At 40.6% G+C, this 17,542-nt stretch overlaps 1 protein-coding gene across 4 annotated transcripts in view; it reads left to right on the top strand.

Annotated features, from left to right (window-relative positions):
* The window catches only part of PLXNB2 (plexin B2), a 349,645-nt gene that overhangs the window by 93,005 nt on the left and 239,098 nt on the right, over nucleotides 1-17,542 (top strand). For all 4 annotated transcript variants that reach the window (XM_053406823.1, XM_053406826.1, XM_053406825.1 and 1 more), the window contains one exon: nucleotides 1,472-1,638. The gene's annotated coding sequence lies outside the window, so the exon portion shown is untranslated. The remainder of the gene's footprint in view (nucleotides 1-1,471; nucleotides 1,639-17,542) is intronic.

Raw genomic sequence — 17,542 nt, 5'->3', positions numbered from 1 at the left:
AAGTTCACAATCATCAGCAGCTACTTCCAGGTTAGCAGAGCTCGTAACCTGAAACGTTCGTAACCAGAGGTACCACTGTATGTGTGTTTTTTCTGCCCGTTCTGCCCGGACACTGAGGTCCAGCTCTGAGGGCTTTCTGGTGGTTCCCTCGCTGCAAGAAGCCAAGTTACAGGGAACCAGGCAGAGGGCCATCTCGGTAGTGGCACTCGCCCTGTGGAACGCCCTCCCACCTGATGTCAAAGAGAAAAACAACTACCAGACTTTCAGAAGACATCTGAAGGCAGCCCTGTTTAGGGAAGCTTTTAATGTTTGATGTATTACAGTATTTTAATATTTTGTTGGAGGCTGCCCAGAGTGGCTGGGGAAGCCCAGCCAGATGGGCAGGGTATAAATAATTTTTTTATTATTATTATTATTATTATTATTATTATTATTATTATTATTAATTATCATCATCATCATCATCATCATCATCATCATCATCATCATCATCTCATACCCACCCCTTTTTCTAGTAACTTATAACCTGCTGCTAATGGTGGTGGTATTCACAATAGGACGACCAGACTTTATATTTGATTCCCAGGGAATGATAAGGTGTTTGCTCAGATATAAAAAATGCCATAGTTGGAAAACAAACAAGGTTGGTGTCACAAGTACGAATTACCAGTAGTGATTATATTTTTTAAACCAGGAAAGAAAGCCCATGAGAATGACAAGGGTTCATTCCTTCTGTCCCAATGAAATTTAAAGATAGTAAGAAAGTAGCAATTTTTTGTGTTCCTTAGCAACAGGGACAGATGACCACTTAACCTGGCTCTACCACGTTTAAGGTAAACTTGGCTGCTTTGATTCTGTGGCTAACTTGGTAAATACTTATAGTTTATTAGAAATTTATTCTGCCCTTCAACCTGAAGGTTCCCAGGGAGAGGGAGGGGTACTTGACAAAATATCAAATACGTAAATCAATGCAAAAACCATAAAACATTAACAGTAAAGCAAAAATAACTGACATTCCAGTCTAACAATTAGTCTAAAAACTTTCAACCGAAACACATTAGATCTTAAAAAAAACAGGCATGTGTTGAGCCAACACCTAGGAGTGATTTATGACAGGGGCAACTGAATCTTTGTGGGACGAGAATTCCTCATCCACGTTTCCATAACAGAGAAAGTTCTTCTTCATGTTATGGTACCACAAACTATAGGTCTCAATGGTACTATGAGCAGGGCTTTATCCCTGAGATCTTAAGGTATGGGCTAGCTGGCAATACAGGAAGAGGTCCTTCAGAGCACAAACAATTTAGGGTGTGCACACACACACACATGTTTATTTGGCTCTTGATTAATATAATATTATATAATATTATATAATATTATATAATATAATATATAATATATAATATATAATATATAATATATAATAATATAATATAATATAATATATATTCTTTCTTTCCTTTATTGGCAGATCTGTCCAGAGCTACAGTTTTTGACTCCTGTGAGACCTGAAGGAAAAAATGGTTACATCAGTCTACCTTCCTTATTTTTAGAGCATTTTATGGTATTTGAAGAAAACCTGAGGTTGAGTCTCTTCCCAGTGCTAAAGTTCAGAGATTGTCATATGACTCACTGCAGGTAAGAACTTGTTTTAACTTGTTTGCTTTTTGAAGAGTGTTTATGCAGTATGTGGGTAAATAATGTTATATTTCTTTTTTTTAAAAAAAATATTTCCAATATGTAATTTTTAAGTAGCCCTTGGAATGGCAAACCAGTTCTGGCATTTCTTACTTGTTTCCATTAATGATATCCCCCCCCCCCCCGAACTCTCTTGAGCTATGTTTCAGAGTTAGCACTTATAACTGTAGTTCAAAAGTCTGCCTAGTAAGAGATTTGAAAGTGCTTAGGAAGACTAGGGAAATCACTGGGTAGGGAAAGAAGGGAACTGCTGGGAAGAAATAGGTCTGGCATGTTCCTGTTAGCATCTAGTGATTTGAACTGTCCTAAGGTAGGTCTTATAGCTGAGCTTTCTACTAATTGCTTGGCTTACTTTATTTTATGGGGAGACGTTGGAATCACTGGCGATCCTATCCTCTATTAATAATTTCTCTAATGCACTATCTAAGACAGCGGGCATCTTGTTGTAGTGAATTTCATTGTGTGAAGGGGTATGACTGTTTTCCGACCTTAAAGCTCTTCCTTGTGTTGTCATACACAATTTAGACACTTGTAGTATATATGTGACGGTAGGTTTCTTTGATGGCTTCCTTCTTGGAATGTCAGGGAGCCCCCTGATGTCTTGGTATACTGTAAATATTTTATCAGCAGTAGCTGAATTGACCATTGTTGTTGATTTGATGATCATACACGTGAGCGGGGGGAGTGTGTAGAATAAGGTGGCAACGGATTGACCTGTGACTCTCTAGATCAGCGGTTCTCAACCTGTGGGTCCCCAGATGTTGTTGGACTACAACTCCCATCATCCCTGAGCTCTGGCCTTGCTAGCTAGGGGTGATGGGAGTTGTAGTTCAACAACATCTGGAGGCCCACAGGTTGAGAAAGGCTGCTTTGGATCATTCTCCCTAGAGATCATTCTCATGCCATTAATTTATTTACTCAAATTTCCCTATGTCGTTTGTTTGTTTACTCAATTTATACCACGCCCTTTCCCCCAGTGGAGCCGTTTTCATATCGGGGTGCAAGGTTTTCCCTAGGCAAATATTTGAGGCACACTTCATTCTTGTGCAAAGGCCATGTGGAATATATGATAACTATTTGCATGCACTCACACGCCTGTATGTCTCAGAGAGTAGTTTCCCCCCTTGCTGCTATGTCCCATTGGTCCTATTAACACTGTAGGCAACATGCAGTCCCATGGGCCATACCCAGCTGTGTGGTTGTCAGGACCTTTTGCCCTGAAAGAATGAGATTGCAGTGGAGCTGCCACACAACAGGTGGCAGCGTGGAGATGTTCAAGCGGTGGCAAGGGTCTTGGCAGGCTCATGGGGGACTGGCACCTTGTTCTGCCTACCCCAATTGCCCATTTTCATGTTTCACGACACTGGTTGCAGAATGGTGTCTAAGGTTCTTCTAGCTATTAGGTTGCTGCCGTTTTTACTTTCATCCCTAATTAATCCATTGATAGTCCATAAACCAACTCTTTCGAGGAATGACAACTGTAGCCATGGAGAACAACAAGAAACAGCCACAGCCATAAGAATAAAATGACGCTTGACAAAAAAAAAGTTAAGTGAATTTGGCGTTCGTGATTGTTAATGAGAAAGTGTATTCTGTCATGAAGCACATAACCAGCTGCATATGAAGGACTTTTTTGTGTTAGTATAGATAGTGCAGCACAGGTTTAAGCTTCCCCTTAGGAATAATTTGATGAAAACATCTGCCTGCAATTTGCAGGCACCTGACAAGCAAAACCGAAGAGAAAATTTAATTATGGAAGCTAGATTCATACAATGTGGTTAAATGCAGAGAGCGTGGTTTAACAGTCCTTACTTAGAGTACTATGTGACCAGAATACTGAGACAGAGATTCAATACTTAAAACATTGACTTTATTTCTATAACCGCAATTGGGTGCTAATTATAGAGATTTTTAAGTTTTACTCTGGGTCTTCGGGAGCATGAGAACCTCAAAAGAATACTGTGAAAGGCTTAACTAGGCCATAGGAGTCTCAGATTCAAATCCCTGGCCAGCCATCAAGCTGACCTTGATCCAATCACTATGTCTCCACCGAAAACTACCGCACAGGTTGGCTGTGGAGAAAAAAACCATTCACCTTCCATTGAGGCAGAAGAAACCCTTCACCATCCTTTGAGATTGTTGGAGGAAAGATGGGATAGAAATGTAATTTAATTTAAAAATAAGTTCGATTAGTGGTGGTGGTGAAGACCTGGAGAAAGGCTTCTGATGAGGATCCCAAACTGAACTTGGCAGCACAGGCACCCCAAGACAAGTCACTACCTGACAACTGATAGTACTTTGTAGATTAGTAAATTCAGCATTAGCTTGGAGTAATGACGAGGTAACTGACAAACTATTTGTTGCTTGCAAGACTCATTCTAAATCAGTCTTCGCAGGAGATGTTGGCATATGTGGCCTGGTTTGCATGCAACATGCCACCATAGTTAGTAAACTATGGTTGAGCATTCATGAGCACTTTGCCCCCCCAAAAAATTTCTTGATTCTGCTGTGTGAGTAGGGAAGCAAACTAGATTGAACCCAGACTCTGAGTTTGTTTTCCTCCAAACAAACCACAAGTCGACACCAATTTCTGTTATATCTGCAACCCCAAATTATCTTACTCATTATGGCATGACCAGTGTAAAACTTGTTTTGGGAAAAAGCAAACAGCCAAGAGAGGCACCTGCATATGACATAGTTTTCTTTTTTTGCTCCTTTCATATTAATATGAAATATTTTGATTCTCTTAGTTATTGCCTTTTGAAGTCTTTGGGAGGGTATTTTTGTGCCCCAGGAGTCTTGGCATCTGATTCCATTGATGGACGCTGTGTGCAAATCATTTCAAGTCCTGCAAAATGGAATGCAGGTTTCCACAATATTGATACCTACTAGGAGAAATAGAATCATAATATTGTCAAATGCAATTAACCTTAAAAACTCCTTGAAATCTACGGGATTGTGTTGTTCCATTCATTAATCTGAATTCCTTGTTAAAGGACGAGTCTGACTTTGATTAAAACTCCCAGCTTCGTTTTTAAAAGCTCTCCTTGAAAACAGGAGCCAAATTCTCAAGGTTATTTTATCAAATATTTTGAACACTCCTATATTTAAATGAATTATTTCAACACTTAGAATAGTATTTTAATCTGCACTCAATAAAACACCCGTTAGCTTCTGAAAAATTGCTTGGCATTTGATGGGGGGGAGTGCAGCCTTTTACCGCTGTTGAGAAAAGAACACATTAAAGATGCATTCGGATCCCAAGGGGTATTGATAAAATACTTCACCTGGGAACTGTTGATGGGATTAGCTGGGAAGGAGGGGAGGGAGGGAGGGAGGTGCTTCGACAAAGGCACTTTGAGAAAGAGCCGAGCATCATCAAAGAGTATTGCAGCTTTTTTCAATTAGAAATTATTAGTCAACATAAATCTCTTAACTTTTTGGGAGTGCTTTAACAGCATGCATGTTGTAATCCTCTTTTCGCCCCCTAGTAACATCTCATTTTAAAGGTTTTACATTTCTGTTTCGCAGATACTGGTACATAAGTCTTCATATATTTATAGTAAGTTATTATGCCAGGACCAACTAATGGAGTGCTTTCTTTTTCTAATTATGGGGAAGGAATGGGTCCCGGGGGATGCAGGCTAGATTGCCAGTAGCAGCGGCGGAGTGAAAACTCAATAGGCAAATAAAACATACTCATAGTGCGATGGGTTGGGCACTGCAGAATTGGCAGGAAAATACCACCAGTCTGTTGTTTTAGCTTCATCTTAGTTCGCAGAAGGGTCGTTCCATATCAAGTGATCCAATTTTTTTACCTCATGTCATCCAATTTTCTTAATATTTTATACACTAGCTGAATGATCCAAATCCAAGTTTAAAATCTAAAATTATTATTATTTATTTCATCCTGTTTTTGAGTTAGGAGGGGTTGAAATTTCAAAAAAAGGGGGGAGGAGAGAGACAATTTTGGCCTACACAAGAACCTTCAGCCCAGAATTGAGATATTTCAAAACTAAAAATACCAAGCTCTTCAGAAATTTACAGGTTTCAATATGATATGTTGCATGATCGGCTTACTTTAAAATTTAAGGATAAGCTGCAAAATTTAACATTTTAAGAAGGGATTTAAAAATTAATATGATTTAAAAATTCAAAAAAATGTATTGATCATTTAATATTTCTGTTATTTCATCTTGGGATCTTAATGGATTCACATTTTTTTAAAAAATACATTTTGTACATACATGTCTGCCTTATTGGGTTCTGTTTAGGATAAATGGGTCTTGTTGGAGTAAAATATAACAGAATAAACAAGAATTCAAACTGTAATATCAGTTACTTAGAATGTGAAAAACAGTTGGGGGAAGGACAACATGTTATATTTTGATGCTATATTGTTCTGAAAGTCAGTAATACCATAAGGTGCACTTCGCCCAATAAAAGTCTGCTTCTGAATCAAAGTTACCAACTCGGTCTGGGGTCTCACTGCTTTCGCTTGGAAGCGTGCAGGTGTTTTTTGTCCAACAGCTAAAGAATGCCGAACAATATAGCCATGTTGGTCAGTACAGTGGTACCTCAGGTTACATACGCTTCAGGTTACAGACGCTTCAGGTTACAGACTCCGCTAACCCAGAAATAGTGCTTCAGGTTAAAAACTTTGCTTCAGGATGAGAACAGAAATTGTGCTCCGGCGGCGTGGCAGCAGCAGGAGGCCCTATTAGCTAAAGTGGTGGTTCAGTTTAAGAACAGTTTCAGGTTAAGTACGGACCTCCGGAACGAATTGAGTACTTAACCCGAGGTACCACTGTATAGGACGGAATATCCCCACAGCTATTTTTTTTTGGGGGGGGATATATATTGTAAGAGACGTTTTTATATAAAATCCCATAAACTTAGTTTGTACTTCTGTGTCTCAAATAACTTAAACTTGGTTCTTTGCAAATTAATGAACTCCTGGAAAAATTAATCTTTGCAATCTTGGAACCCTTCATTAACTTTCTTGGTGCAAATTATTCTGCTGCTGTCTGTACAGATTAAAACCAAACTGTCTGAAGGGGGAATAAAAAAAGTAATTAATGAAATGGAAAGATCACCTTCCTATTAGCCTAAAGTAGGGCTGATAACATTTCATATTCTTGGATGTTAGTATCAATATTCCAAGAGCTAGAATCAGATATTACATTGCTAAACCTGCTTGGAACTAAGGAAATATTTCAAGTTTCTTTTCTGCTGGGGATTTCAGAATCCATGCATATGAAACAGAGATGTGTGAAACTCTTGATACATTGTCAGAGTTTCCTGTAGAGCAGAGGCTTCCAAACTTATTTGTCTTACTGCCCCCTTTTCAGAAATAAAGAAAGAAAATAAATAAATAGTCAGAGCCCCCTCCCCGGAAATCTACCTTCTTTAAGCGAACAAACAGAAAGATGCTGTGACAAAATTGTGTTCTTTTATCTATCTATATTTATACCTTTGTCCTAAGACATAGTAAAGAAAGATGATGTTGTAAATAGGCAGGCAAACTGCAATCTACTTCCCGGGTGAAGTTGAAAAGGGTTTAGTCAAGCCCTGGGAAAACCCCTCACCTCCAGCATGACTGCTGGATCCAAACAGCGCCCAACCTGGCATTAAACATCTAATAATAATAATAATAATTAAAAATTATTATTAATAATAATTTTATTATTTACACCCCATCCATCTCGCTGGGTTTCCCTAGCCACTCTGAGCAGCTCCCAACAGAATATTAAAAACACGGTAGAACATCAAATATTAAAACCTTCCCTCAACAGGGTTTCTTTCAGATGTCTTCTAAAAGACAGATAATTGTTTATTTCCTTGACATCTGGTGGGAGGGCGTTCCACAGGGCGGGCACCACTACTGAGAAGGCCCTCTGCCTGGTTCCCTGTAACCTCACTTCTCCCAGGGAGGGAACCGCCAGAAGGCCCTCAGCACTGGACCTCAGTGTCCGGGCAGAATGATGGAGGTGGAGACGCTCCTTCAGATATACTGGGCCGAGGCCGTTTAGGGCTTTAAAGGTCAGCACCAACACTTTGAATTGTGCTCGGAAACGTACTGGGAGCCAATGTAGGTCTTTCAGGACTGGTGTTATGTGGTCTTGGCGGCGACTCCCAGTTGCCAGTCTAGCTGCCGCATTCTGGATTAGTTGTACTTTCCGGGTCACCTTCAAAGGTAGCCCCACGTAGACCACATTGCAGTAGTCAAAGCGGGAGATAACCAGAGCATGGACCACTCTGGCGAGACAGTCTGTGGGCAGGTAGGGTCTCAGCCTGCGTACCAGATGGCGCTGGTAGATAGCTACCCTGGACACAGAATTGACCTGTGCCTCCATGGACAGCTGTGAGTCACAACAGACGAAACATATACGGACTGTTTTTCAAAATTTCCTTTTCTTTTTTATGCTTCAACCACCACCTTATTTTTATTCAGTGCCCCCTCCCATTGTACCCCAGGCCACTGTACGGCCCCCTGGGGGCAGTATCACCCAATTTAGGAAACACTGCTTTAGAGCTTTCTGAGGCTTGAATTAGAACTTTCCTGGATTTCCATAAAAAAGCCTGTAGAACCCAGAAAACACTTTCTGGGCCGATTCAAGGGTTTGAAAAAGTTTGGACTTCTGGTCTTCACTGCCCTTCCCTGATCTTCCTCTTTCCCCCTGTTGTCAGTGTGGAAGCAGCAGTGAGGAATGGAGAGGTGAAAATGGATAATAATAATAATAATAATAATAATAATAATAATAATAATGCTTTTCTTCTCTCCTTACATCCTCTACCCCAGGGGTCAGCAAACTTTTTCAGCAGGGGGCCGGTCCACTGTCCCTCAGACCTTGTGGGGGGCCGGACTATATTTTGAAAAAAATAATAATGAACGAATTCCTGTGCCCCACAAATAACCTAGAGATGCATTTTTAATAAAAGGACACATTCTACTCATGTAAAAACACGCTCATTCCTGGACCACCTGTGGGCTGGATTTAGAAGGCGTTTGGGCCGGATCCAGCCCCCGGGCCTTAGTTTGCCTACCTATGCTCTACCCACATTCCTCAGCTGCTGAGATGCTGTGAACTGTGGTAGCTGTAATTCTTTCAGTAGCTCCTGTGGATTATATGCTTTGCCTGTACATGGAGAACTTGGCAGGTAAGCAAGAGGTTAAGCCAATAAGAGACTAGTAAATCACACTTTGTCTTGAGATCAAGAAGAGCTACTGCTGGTCTGTGTACTGTAGACAATCCTGAGCTAGATGGACCAGTGGTTTGAGTTTGTATAAGGCAGCTTCCTTTATTTTGTTCCTTCGTTTTCTTACCCACCTTTGTCATAAGGACCCAGGCTGAGTTGCAACAAGAGAATCTACAACAAAGAAAACAAAATCATTGACAGGGATAAATGTGGTCTAAGAATAAGGGCCAAGGCTCATGTGTCCAGGGACCAATGACAAGAAGCTGAAGACTGTAGTAGGGAACTGATAAGTTGTAACAACAAGTCCCCACCCACCTAATTTTAAAGCCAAGGCGGGTCATGTCTCTATTCCTGTTGGAATGTCTAGTATGCAAGTGGGTGCTTTGTTTATGTCTTTCTCTGAAGACATCAGAGCCCTTCCCAGACACCAACAGTGCTGTCTCTCCCACAGGGCCAAGATATACATCTCCTTCTCTCTACTTGCCGTTCCTCCTGTCAGAGGTGTAGGAAGATCAGGTGGTACCCCGTGCAGAAATTTTCTTGTCACCCCCCCCCCCCACATTGATATATATATATATTTTGCCTGCAAAAAATGGTTTTACGTTATTTCATATTTTCTTACAAAGGAAATAATAGTAGTAATAATAGTAGTAGTAGTAGTAATAGTAATAATAATAATAATAATAATTTATTTATATCCCGCCCTCCCCAGCCGAAGTCGGGCTCAGGGCGGCTAACATCAGATACATAACATTGGTATAAAATCAAACAATAATTAAATTACCTCCTAAAAACATGTCAAAATCAAATTAAAGTCTAATTAGATGGCTTTCTGCAGGGTTAGGGTTGGGAACAGTAAGTGCTCCACTGAATTGAAATTTCAGCCTTCACGACATAGGAAAATGGCCAAGTAAACAGCTATTTTTGTAGAGGAGGGTCAAGATATTAAGTGGTAGGCATGAAATTTCATATATAGCTGTATAATCCCTAGTGTAGTAAGATAAGACCTTTGGAGCAGGCATTTTTTTTAAAAAAATTATGAACCGCCCTTAATAATTTGTCACCCCTCCCTCCATGATGGTACCCAGGGCGGCCCACCCCCTCCCTTCCTACGCCCCTGCCTCCTGTTTCATGACATGCAGGTCACTGAAATACCAAGCTGGCCTGCGTTCCCTACACCAGTGCTTCCCAAACTTGGGTCTCCAGCTGTTTTTGGACTATGACACCTATCATCCCTAGCTAGCAACACCAGTGGTCAGGGATTATGGGAGTTGTAGTCCAAAAACAGCTGGAAACCTAACTTTGAGAAACATTGCTCTACAATAACAAACATGTTCCTATGTTCAGAATCTTTGTCCATATCTAGACCTCTTGATTTTGTGTGGGGATAGAATTTAGGCTTGAACATGCGTTGTGAACATACACTTTGACTTGTTTTATGATACTTCCATCACTGAATATATTTTATTGTGTTGTGTTTTAATTTTTTGCCTCCCATTTTTGAAACTATGGGGACCTAGTGGATATGAATACTTGGTGGGTGGAACTGTACCCTGAAAATACGTACCACGTTTTATTTAGAAGGAAACTGACCGATACAAATTGGCAAATGGTGGTCAAGTAAGAGCATATGGTCTAGAAGGGCTTCCATTTTGGAGGCCGCACCTTCCTTTGCAGGGGAGGTCCCTTAAAAATGCTATTTTTGCACTGCTAGGTTTCTGTGTTGCCCAGAAAGACGTTGAATTCTGCAGATTTGCTTCCTCATTCTCAGTGCTTCTCCAGAAGAAAATGAGAAGTTATGTAGGCCAGTAGTTAAATGAAAAGAATGGGTACAGTATATCAATCTGGAGGGGGAAACTGTGATTTAGGACATGAGAGGACACCAGCTAGTTTTGGTAAGTTCTCCTAACGTGTTCGCCAAGTAATGGAATCTACCTGAATTATACTGGATGGTGGTTTTATTTTCTTTCTTAAAGAGATAGAATTGAAGCATTTACACAGACTTGTTAGAATCAACTTAATTTGGCACGCCTGCTTTTTCTTCAACGTTTTCTTTGTTTATGCCTGTTGAGTTTTAAATTCTCAGGATATTGAATGTTTATCTGTAGTGTTTCAATTTTTTTCCTCAATTGAGAGAATGTATCTTTAACATAAGTGATTCAGCTTAATGCTTTTCAGTATATTATTTAATGGGCACAAGCAAAAGTTTTTACAGGTTTTTTGTTTTGTTTTGTTTTGTTTTTGCCGACAATGTTTGTAGATTAGTCCTAGAAGTGTTTTGTGGAAGTGTTTTCTGCTTCCGTGAGCATATCTATTTAGAATATTGATCTCTCTGATAAAGTCAAGGAGTATTTCCTTGTTAGGAATTTTAAATATATATATATATTATATATTGGAGTCCTGCTCTGCTCTGGGTAGTGCAAGTAGCGCTTTAATATGCTTCTCTCTCCTCAGAAAGATTTTGCATTTTGTTTAAGAGTGAGAGAGAACCAAGGAGCCATAAATTAAACAAATAATTGTCCTCCTGAAATAATGGATTTTCTTTCTTTTTTTAAGCATGGGATTTCAGCCACATTCATGTGACTGAAAGGTTGCAGCTGAATCTAGTATTATAACTGCACATTTGTACTGATTTAATTGCAGGGTGCAAGTACATCATTATCCTTGAAAGCACCCAATGATACCCTGACTTTTTTTTTAATATATCACATAAAGAATCTCTTCACAGTAACGGCCATTAAGTCACTGGCAGTATGATGACAAGATTGCAGGGTTCAATTTCCTTTCCCTTCTTCCAAAAAGAAAAAAAAGGAGGAGGAGGAGGAGGAGGAGGAAGCGAGACTGGTGCACATGTGACCCATGAATCAGACAATGGCATGTGTTCTAAGATAAGAATAGAAAAGCTTTGCACACTTTTTATGTATATTCATTGTTTGACAATGTAATGTGTATAGCAGTCAATGTGGAAACTGAGAAAACCGCTAATATGCTGCAAACATTTAAACTCCCTAATTAAAAGGCTCCTGTGAACCCAAAGTGTTCACTCACAAATGAGGCGGTGGCTGTGCCTCTGTATGATTCACTGCTTTCTACTTCCTTCAGATCAGCTTGTGCCGGGGACAGGTAAATTCTGCCGCGTTGCTTTGTCTAGTATGATTGGATCATTCAATCATTCCCGGCGCAGAATTATCTGCTATCAGAGGAGTTCACCATTGCACACAGCATGGGAATGACTGTAGTAAATTGGAGAGTACAGCTGTCCTGGCAGCTCGTGTGTGTGTGTGTGTGTGTGTGTGTGTGTGTGTGTGTGTGTGTGACACCACTCACCAGTAAGGTGCCCATGGCAGCCATTTTTGAGCTCAGAGTATATCCCCGACATAACCTCTGCCTAGCCCTTTAGTTGCCAAAGACTGTTAAATCAGGCAAATGTCTTTTTACAACACAACCAGCTCCACTGTGGAGTAGGAGGGAGAGTCTAGCACAGGGTTAGGCAACCTAAGGCCCGGGGGGCTGGATGCGGCCCAATCGCCTTCTAAATCCGGCCCACGGATGGTCCAGGAATCAGTGTGTTTTTACATGAGTAGAATGTGTCCTTTGATTTAAAATGCATCCCTGGGTTATCTGTGGGGCCTGCCTGGTGTTTTTACATGAGTAGAATGTGTGCTTTTATTTAAAATGCATCTCTGGGTTATTTGTGGGGCATAGGAATTCGTTCATTTTTTTTTTTCCAAAATATAGTCCGGCCCACCGCATGGTCTGACGGACAGTGGACCGGCCCATAGCTAAAAAAGGTTGCTGACCCCTGGTCTAGCACAGACTATGGGTCTTGTTGGCCTGTATGAGGTCTCAGTTGGATTTAGCAACTTCTTGAGATCCTATAGCTACCATAGAGAGCTTCAGGTAGCAAAGTTCACTTGGATCTGTCTAAGGTCCCATTTTTGTCTGCGCTCTGAGGAAGAGAGCTTTTGACTTGACTTTATCTGCTTGACTGGCCTTACCTGACACAACTTGCCCCTTGCTTACATTGAAAAAACTCCACCGGCCTTGACATGACCTCACCAGATACTACTTGCTTCCCCTGCAATCCTCAAATGCCCAGAAGACAGGATACCCTTACGAGGTTATTGTAAGGGTTGCTGAGAGAATCTTTTGCAAAATTATTTGGACAATCAAAGCACCGGGTGTTACAGTTCTTCACTCAGTTCCATCTATTTCCTTCACTGAATACCTATAATTAATGTTTCATTTATTAGTCCACCTCTATTCCAAGCTTCAGCCAGGTACCGCATTTTTCGCTCTATAAGACTCACTAGACCACAAGACGCACCTAGTTTTTGGAGGAGGAAAACAAGAAAAAAAATATTCTGAATCTCAGAAGCCAGAACAACAAGAGGGATCGCTGCGCAGTGAAAGCAGCAATCCCTCTTGCTGTTCTGGCTTCTGTGATAGCTGCGCAGCCTGCATTCGCTCCATAAGACGCACACACATTTCCCCTTACTTTTTAGGAGGGAAAAAGTGAGTCTTATAGAGCAAAAAATACGGTAATACTGTATAGTTTTAAAACTTTTTTTAAAATGGTAATTCATTTATAAATCATTTGCAACTTGCTTCTTCCAGCCAGCTAGGATTCTTGGAGCAGCTTACCACAAAAAAATAATGGCGACTATCTCATCACGGAGGCATCAGAAATAAAGTGAACTATCAAAGGATCTCTGAGTGCCCTCAAGCTTATTATGGTCAGGGAACTTGGACTTCAGTTTTTCTTTTAGCAAACCAAGTGGTCATATTTCACAATATTTGCAATCTGCTTCTAAAGAATGTTCTCTTCTTTTAGTTCTCAAAAATCAGCAACTCTGGAAATAAACACAGATTCTTGCTCAGCTGCCTCTGATTCACTCACTGGTGAGTCAGTTTGGTGCCAGTTACAAGACTGGTTCTCTGATGCAAAATGTGGACATTTCAAAACACGGTTGTGAAGGAGAGAAGAGTAATGTTATATTTTGGGGGGCGGCGGCATTGCATAAAAGCCTGATTATTTTCCCCCCTTCTCTAAAACTGTAGCTCTGGGATAGCCAATGTGGTCCCCTGCACCTGCTATTGGACTACAACTCCCATCATCCCTGACCATTGGCCATGTCAGCTGGGACCGATGGGAGTTGGAGCCCAACAACATCTGGAGGACCCCTGCTGTAACTTATCTACTGAAACTCTTATCACCTTGCCTTACTGCGCTAACACTGGTTGCACTAGAATGTAACACTATACCATGGTTTATTGGAAAGAGGGCTAACCTGTGCCCTTCCAGACATTACTTGACAGCTATAATCCCTGACAATAGACCAAGCAGAGTTGGTCTGATGGGAGTTGGAGTCTAACAACTGAGTTAGCCATCCTGAGTTAGTGTTATGAGGATGAACTGCAGTGAGCTTAGGCTCAGGTGCTAACCCACATGTCAGAAGTGCGTGCAGAAGCCAGGCCCTGTGACCAGGACTGGGGCCTTCCTAAGTTTGTTCTGAAGAGGCAAGGCGCGGCCCACAGGTGAGGCCAATTGGTAACTCACAGCACCTGGTGGCAAGAGCTGGGAAGGAATATAAGGTCTGCATTTCCCTTCGGCTCTTTGCCACAGCAACACGTTCCCTGCCTTGCTGCATTTGGCTCCTTGACTCTTGGACCCTTGACTTCATTGCTCCTTGCTTCTTAACCCTCAGACCCTTGGCTTCTTGACTCCCAGCTCTCTGACCCTCGGACTCTTGGCTTCCCGACTCCTGGCTTCTGGACTCTCGTTCCTGCTCTCACCCCGCCATCTTGCCCCCGGTCCGGACGTCCCTAGCTGGGACTTCAATCGCCCGTGAACCGGACCGTGACACCACTCTTTCTCCAGTGAGGTCGTGAGGAAGAGTTTATAACCTTTTGCTTCTATTTTAAACTAACTGTAGTTCGCTGTGTCATCTAGATAAACTGCTGCTAGTCTTAACTATGTTAGTGGAAGCAATCCAGTTTGTTTACAAAGCTGGCTGCTTTTCCCCAACCACAGGTAAGATTAACTGAAGTTTAGGGGTGACAAAAATGTTAGAGAAGTGGTTAATTGAAAAAAAATAAAGTGGAAGCTTCTTTGATCAAGCAGGCAGCATTATAATTCCAGTTTTAGGCAACAATTCCATTTCAGGCGAGGGGAGTATATGAAACAAGTGCACCCGATATTAGTTAAACTATTTCAGACTGTAAATAACAAAGTTTTTCTAGCTACGACTAGAGAAAGTTCTCTGTGTGGCCCTCTGCCATATCATCTTCAACGAAGGGAATCTTGTTCTTCTGTGGTCTAAACAAGTAACGTTTGCATTTCTTATACCAGTGGTTCAATACCTATGGAACCTTACGGCACAAAAAATACATCAGCGGAATCATATCACTATCTGCTTAGGAGTAAGTTCCATTAAGTTCAAAGGGCCTTACTCCCAAGTAATCATCTTGGACTGCAGCCTTGGTGTAAGAACTGGCAAAGCACAGTAGCAAAGAGTTTGCACTATCAACCAATAAAGTCACTAGTTTGAGCTCACCTTGATTATGAACTCAATAGATAGCCTTAATATCGAACCGCCTTGTTGTGTTATGGTAAAGAATTCAAGAAGGTGATGTCCTATATCAATGTAAAGAAATTGCCATGCACAATTAAAAATTAGGCTGATTTACTTGGCCAGTAAAATCTCTATCTCGTACTGTATGAACTATCTAAATCAAGGTGAGGAGCGGATCTCCTGGTAATTGAAGATTTACTTAACTTATTGAAACTAGAATCCACATTCCTGAGAGCTAAATTAAACTGTATTGGCTTTGTGAATATAACAATATATTAAGCTGTCATAATTCAAATGGAAGCCACATTCATTAAAAACACCACTCACTCCCATTAGTTTAAGGAAGCAAATAGTTTAATGATTTATATCAAATCATATAATTGATTTAGTTCTGCAGTTGGTGTTGGGCAAGATGGTGTAGTGCTTTCCAGTACTACTATTATAGTTTTATTGTTTCCCATTTCATTCACTGCTTCTAAGACAAACGTTTTCATTATCTTTCCAATCTCCCTTCATAGAGAAGACTTCTATGACGGCAATGTAGTTATAAGTTTAGAATTAATTATGCATCAACTAACAATTTGCAGAGCCGATATCTCTATTCGCTTAGGACCAAAATTAACTTTTCTTAAGATGTCTTCCTATTATATTTCATCTGAATGCTGCAGCTTAGTAACTAAAACTAGTAATTGTTGAACTTATTTGCCTCAAGGCAACTCCTGATGCTGTCAAGGACTCTTAAAAACACATGTAATGAGATAAGAGCATTGCACATATGGCCATAAATACTGCATGGTTTTCCTTTAAAAAACAAAGCAAAAAACTTTCCACATAAAGCAACAAATGAATCTTCAGGCAGCATCTGAGTAAGAACTTTGCACATCTGACTTGCAGGATCGCAGCTTTATGTGCTTGGTGGCCGACCAGCATGCAATTGCACAAATTGCACAAATGCACACAAGGCAGAATGCTTAAGAGCTCCAGAAGGCTCCCGCAAGATCTCACAGGAGCCTCCCAGAGCTCAGTAAGTAAGGTGGAAAACATGTGGGAGTTCTGGCTATACGTGATTTCAGCTTTTTGAACAATTCCTGGAGCCTAACTATGGAACCCAAGTCAACTGTAGTGCCATTTTAGTCATCAGCACAATTCTGTAAATTGATTAAAGCCTCAACTATGAAAGTCACCAGGGGTTCTGATATGGTCATCAGTTGTTGCTGTGTATCTCAGCGCTTCGATTTTATATATTTATTTCACTTGTATAATATTTTTATAATAAATAAATCCAAAACTATGTACGTTGGGAACTTAGCTCTTGAAACCTTAGGCTTTGCCAAATAATAAATTCATAATGCAGTAAGAGATCATAGCTTATAGAATAATATATTTTTTGATATGCACTTTTATTTTGTTTTAGTAGCTGCTGCAGCTTTTTTACATTTCTAGACTGCCCTTTGCCCAAGGATGACAAGGTGGTTTATAATATAAAAACACAAAAATACATAACATAGTAACAAATAAGAACAATAACCTCTAGAAAACAACACCAAATAAATTGTATCAAATTGCATCCTTAGTTTACCTTCATCTTAGTTTACTTTGGGCAGAGATTGTGAGCAGCATTCAACTAAGTTTTACTCAAGAGTAGGCCTGCTTAAATTAATTGTTCTTCCATAGGCATGTTCATTAATTTCAGTGGATTTGCTCTGAGTACAGTGGAATCTCTGGTTAAGAACTTAATTCATTCTGGAGGTCCGTTCTTAACCTGAAACTGTTCTTAACCTGAGGTACCACTTTAGCTAATGGGGTCTCCTGCTGCTACCGCCGCGCGATTTCTGTTCTCATCCTGAGGTAAAATTCTTAACCTGAGGTACTATTTCCGGGTTAACGGAGTCTGTAACCCGAAGTGTTTGTAACCTGAGGTGTTTGTAATCTGAGGTGTTTGTAACCTGAGGTACCACTGTAAATCTTAGTGGAGTGGCACCCTATGCATGCTACCAGAGTTATGGATTAAGGCTGAGGGCCACCTCAAAAAAAATCACATTTTCTATGTGGAAGTGATTTCCATGTAG

This window comes from Podarcis raffonei, chromosome 10, assembly GCF_027172205.1.
Source record: "Podarcis raffonei isolate rPodRaf1 chromosome 10, rPodRaf1.pri, whole genome shotgun sequence".
NCBI classification, from domain to species: Eukaryota; Metazoa; Chordata; class Lepidosauria; order Squamata; family Lacertidae; genus Podarcis; species Podarcis raffonei.
The sequence above is the reverse complement of the archived record's forward strand: the minus strand, read 5'-3'. Positions and strand labels throughout refer to the sequence as shown.